The sequence below is a fragment of the Salmo salar genome, chromosome ssa07 (genome assembly GCF_905237065.1).
Source record: "Salmo salar chromosome ssa07, Ssal_v3.1, whole genome shotgun sequence".
NCBI classification, from domain to species: domain Eukaryota; kingdom Metazoa; phylum Chordata; class Actinopteri; order Salmoniformes; family Salmonidae; genus Salmo; species Salmo salar.
The window spans coordinates 59872030-59878090 of NC_059448.1; positions in this window are offsets into that span (position 1 = coordinate 59872030).

A 6061-nucleotide genomic window follows, 5' to 3' on the forward strand; every position below is an offset into this window, starting at 1 on the left:
ACAGTTGCCAGTCCAGAGCTTCCGGCGACAGTTCCCAGTCCAGAGCGTCCGGCGACAGTTCCCAGTCCAGAGCTTCCGGCGACAGTTCCCAGTCCGGAGCCTCCTGAGGCGGCGGCCCACAGTCCGGAGCCTCCAGCGATATTCTGCAGTCCAGAGCCTCCGGCGATGATCCGCAGTCCGGTGACACGAAAGCGGAGGGATCAGCTGGCAGAGCGGGGCTATGCCCCGAACCGGAGCCACCTCTTATGCTGGGGGATAAGCAGGATGAGAGGGTTCTTTGTCCTGCACCAGAACCGCCTCCGATGCAGGAGAATCCGCGGGATGAGAATGTTCTTTGTCCTGCACCAGAGCCGCCACCAACATTAGACACCCACCCTAACCCTTTTTTTGTTTAGGGTTTTGTGTTCAGGGTCCGCACTTTGGGGGGGGGGTACTGTCACGTTCTGACCATAGAAAGCTTTTATTTTCTATGGTAGAGTAGGTCAGGGCGTGACAGGGGTTTTGTCTACTTTATTTATTTCTATGTTGGTTCTAGTTTCTTTTTTCTATCTTGGGGGTTTGTCTAGTTTCTGTATTTCTATGTGGGTTTCTAGTTTCTGTATTTCTATGTTGTTTTTTGGGGGGATGATCTCCAATTAGAGGCAGCTGGTCATCGTTGTCTCTAATTGGGGATCATATTTAAGTTGTTGGTTTTCCCACTAGGTTTTGTGGGAGATTATTTTGAGTAAGTATATGTTGCACCTCTTCGTCACGGTTTGTTGTTGTGTTCATTAGTTTATTTGTATGTCTTGCATAGTTTCACAGTGACAATAAAATGTGGAAAGTTACACACGCTGTGCATTGGTCTCCATCATATGACAAACGTGACAATACCAACCTCTTTTTCTTCACGTCACTCACCAAACTGACTCACCCCGCTCCCCCACCCCCATAGTGGCCCTTCCAAAAATCCCTCGAAAATGACCTGATCTGAGGTAGCTGGGGGGGTACTGAGGAAGAGTCACCCATTTAGGAGCAGAACACCTCTGATTTAAAGGAAACCTACCGAGAAGAGGAACCCACAAACCCCAAAACCTCCGTAAAATCTAACCATCGTCATTCTCTCCAGCAGACTCTGCTGCTGCACAGCTCTCTGTCTCACATATAAATAAACCCCAGAGAGACACCAGGCCACCATTACTGACTCACATTGACACTCCATCTACAGACGGGTACAGTCAACATAGACTCCACAGTTTAACTCTAAAAGGACTCCTTGAAAGACTTCTCAAAGACTTCGAAAGGCTTCTCAAGGGCATATTTTGATATATTTTACGAGGCTTTTGTTCTGTGGATTGAAAGAACGTGAGCCACTGTAACCAGGATAATAATATGAATTCAGCCCTGGATCTTGTTGTGGTAGTATGGTTGGGATTCTGCTCTGTTGTGGTTCTGGGACGCCCCCACCACTCTGGCTCTGGCCATGGGCCCAGCTTCGTGTCCAGAATCATAGAGGAGGACATCGAAACCCTGCAAGGCCCTTTGGTGAGTTACAATAGAAAGCCTTAAACCTGTTTAAACTGATTTCTCTGGTCCGTGGTCATGGATGTGTCCCAAATAGCACCTTATTCAGTTTATAGCACACTACTTTGGTCATATACCACAAACACCCGAGGTGCCTTCTTGCTATTATAAATAGTTTACCGATGTAAATTAGAACCATAAATAAGTCATTTTTTGTGATGTAGGGTCTGATATACCACATCTTTCAGCCAATCAGCATTCAGGGCTCGACCCACCCGGTTGATAATATGTTATAATGCCTAATGCATGTCGTACTATGACAGTCCTGTCCTGTACTACTGAGAGGTTCCCTTCTCCTGGCCTTCATCAGATGACAAACAACAAACTTACAGTCAATTTACAGACGTCTTGGGATTTTATCACTTCTTTATCTGGGTCTCAAAGTTTCATGCAAATGTTCAAAGCCCCCCCAAGGGTTAGATGTGGGCTATGATGTTTACAGTTACAGTAGCCTAGTTCCCACCATCAGAGAGAACCATAGACTACAGTGAGGTCGCCCCCTAGGGGGAGGAGAGGGAAAGGTGGCCTGAGTTACATCATTTGATTATGATGGCGAAAGCAGTAAATTAAAGGGATGTATTTTCCAACTTCATGATGTACACATTTTAAAAAAGGCAAGAACTATATGATAAATTGTTCTTAAAACTCTGCTTGAGTCTGTGTACTAAATGACAAATGTACTCATTTTATTCAGGATCTGCTGGACACCAACTTGGTCAGCCAACCTGTCTTCCTAGAGCTCATGAGAGAGCTTGATGGCAAGTTTGAGGTAAATATCTCATATTCATTTCAGTTTTTCAACAAATGTTACTGAACTCAAAAAGTTCTGTACATAGTTGAATTTTTCAGTTTTAAAGCCAACATGATTTGTATATTCAACCTGCTGGCCCTGCTATTATAGATTCCACCTGCTGGCCCTGCTGCTGTATATTCAACCTGTTGGCCCTGCTATTATAGATTCAACCTGCTGGCCTTGCTATTATAGATTCAACATGCTGGCCCTGCTGCTGTATATTCTACATGCTGGCCCTGCTATTATAGATTCAACCTGCTGGCCCTGCTGTTGTAGATTCAACCTGATGGCTCTGTCAACCTCCTGGCCCTGCTGTTGTAGATTCAAACTGATGGCCCTGCTGTTGTAGATTCAACCTGCTGGCCTGCTATTTTAGATTCAAACTGCTGCCACTGCTATTGTAGATTCAAACTGCTGCCACTGCTATTGTAGATTCAACCTCCTGGCCCTGCTATTGTAGATTCAACCTCCTGGCCCTGCCATTGTAGATTCAACCTGCTGGCCCTGCTATTGTAGATTCAACCTGCTGGCCCTGCCATTGTAGATTCAACCTGCTGGCCCTGCTATTGTAGATTCAACCTGCTGGCCCTGCCATTGTAGATTCAAACTGATGGCCCTGCTATTGTAGATTCAACCTGCTGGCCCTGTCAACCTGCTGTCACATGTACTGAGGACGAACTCATTGTTAATGGTGTGCCTTTTTTCTCTCTTTCTCTCTCTCTCTCTTTCTCTCTCTCTCTGTCTCTCTCTCTTTCTCTCTCTCTGTCTGTCTCTCTTTCTCTCTCTCTATTCATCTCTCTCTCTGTCTTTCTCTCTCTCTCTCTCTCCCTCTCGCTCCTCTCCCCTTTTGTGGTCTTCTCTCCATTAGAAGCATGAACAGTGGCTGCTCCTGAATGCCACTCTGGACGTGTACCTAAACATCTTCTCCAACATGCTGAAGGAGAACTATCCAGAGGAAGTCAAGCAGGGCCTCAGCAGACTCCGTGGGAAGGTGGAGGATCTGAAGAGGAGCTACTACCAGGACAGACTGAAGATGAAGATACAGGCTCTGGCAGACATTAAGGTCAAAAGACTAAACTAAGATATTCACTTATTCTGTTTGCATCCCAAATGGCATCCTATTCCCTATATAGTGCACTACTTTTAACCAGAGCCCTGTGGGCATTGCACTATATCGGGAATGTGGTACCATTTGGGATGAGTCCAAAAAAAAAATTGTGTGTGAGAGAAAGAGAGAGTGAGAGAGAGATTGAGAGAAAAAGAGAGAGAGAGAGAGTGTGTGAGAGAGAGAGCGAGAGAGAGAGAGAGAGAGAGAGAGAGAGAGAGAGAGAGAGAGAGAGAGAGAGAGAGAGAGAGAGAGAGAGTGAGTAAATGTGTGCTTGTGTGTCTCATAGTTTTTAAAAAGTCCATTGTTGTCTGAATGCCGTCTTCCAAGTGTGGACACTCCACTGGTCAGGTCAAGATGATGACGTCTCTCTAAATGTATGTTGTGACTTCTGTTTAGACCAATGATGCTGTTGTCCAGAGGAAGGCTGTGAACGAGTTCAAAGAGGTCTACCAGAGAGCTTCCCAGCTGGGGACCTGTCTCCATCAGACAGCCGAGAACGACACACAGAGCTGATACCAGACAGATCCACCAACTGACTGATTGAAGACAGAGGGGACTACAGACTGTAATACATTAGGAAAGTGTGATGTCATTTCACCGCCGGTATCCACTTCAAGCGCAAAACCTGCAGAAATAAAAACGCAACCGAACACCTTCATAAAAGGGGTAACAGTCACTTTCCCAACGTTTACTTAACAACTGCCTCACAGCTTCCTCACCTACTGGTCACCATGCTTGTTCACGGTGCTATTTTTTTAACTTAAACATAACTTAACATATTTATTTTAAATTTAAGTGCAATGACATAATGTTAGTATTTATAGTAGTGAATATTTATCAACTTTGTATGAAGGGAATTTCCGTTGGTCCTTATAACAGTGTTAATGTGGTACTATTTGATTTGATATCATAGTTCACAATCAATGGATCATATGTACTGTATTTATATCCTGTGAATAAATTCACCTGAAAATATATCCTGTTACATGTCTTGAGTCTGGTTTTTAAAAATGTGTTTTTTATCCATTTAGGATTCTATGTTACTGAAGTGCTGTTCTTTCTTAATTCTCTTCGTGTTAATTAATGTGAGTCATTTTTTATTTCTTGGTCATTTTAATAATGGATGTAGAAAGCATCCAGTTTATTTCCTGATGTGAATTAAATTATGCTGAGTCACATTATTTCAGATTGTGGTTCTGGAGCTGTAAAGGTCAGACCATTCATTTGATTGTGTCCTGAGATGAGTGTGTTGTAGGAACCTTTAACTCAGATCCCACATTTCCGTGTTGTCACCTGACGTGTATTGGGGTTGCGCGGCTGGTCTACACAGAAACCCCAACTTGTCGTCCTTTCTGAGGTGACAGAGTGACACCATCAATACTAGAGATGAACCATTTCTCTCTCATGGAAACTGACTAGTATCTGTTGAGTTCCAGTGTAAAGTTGACACATTCACCCACAAATGCCATTGATGAGATGGATATACCACTGAGTCATGCTGCCTTGGCTTCTCTGGGTTGTATTTATATGTGGGAGTGTCCTTCAACAGAGTGCAGCTCTGAAGACGACAGTTGGAGGTTACAGGGGTGAAAATGGACTTATGATTGTAGAAGAGGATGATTAAAAAATACTACATTCATTACAATTTGTGTGAAAGTGATACAACTGAAAAAGCCTGGGTGTCACTAGAAACTAGCAACTAGCCTGAATAAGCAAAAGTGGTTTCTTGTTAAATCAAACCACATTCTTTCAATATCAATATTTGTTTGAAAGTGATGCCACTGTCCCACCTTTGAAAAAACCTGGGTGTCAATGAAAGATAGCATCAGCATCTATCTGTACTAGCATTAGCAACCAGCAACTATCGTCTACTGTAGCAACACAGAAGTCAACAGACAGGGCTCTGTCCTCTAGCAACACAGAAGTCAACAGACAGGGCTCTGTCCTCTAGCAACACAGAAGTCAACAGACAGGGCTCTGTCCTCTAGCAACAGAGAAGTCAACAGACAGGGCTCTGTCCTCTAGCAACACAGAAGTCAAGAGACAGGGCTCTGTTCTCTAGCAACACAGAAGTCAACAGACAGGGCTCTGTCCTCTAGCAACACAGAAGTCAACAGACAGGGCTCTGTCCTCTAGCAACACAGAAGTCAACAGACAGGGCTCTGTTCTCTAGCAACACAGAAGTCAACAGACAGGGCTCTGTCCTCTAGCAACACAGAAGTCAACAGACAGGGCTCTGTCCTCTAGCAACACAGAAGTCAACAGACAGGGCTCTGTCCTCTAGCAACACAGAAGTCAACAGACAGGGCTCTGTTCTCTAGCAACACAGAAGTCAACAGACAGGGCTCTGTCCTCTAGCAACACAGAAGTCAACAGACAGGGCTCTGTCCTCCAGCAACACAGAAGTCAACAGACATGCATACCAACCTGAACTTTATTTCATCACCAAAGAACTTCCCCAGAATGTGTCAAAACTACCTGTTTCCTAGGGATTCCAACCCAAGACCCCATGCTCTGCTGCAAAAAGAAAGGTGTTAATGAGTGGCCGTGTGTTGGTGTGTGATTTAAAGGAAACTTCGCTCAGTCAGAGAACCCAC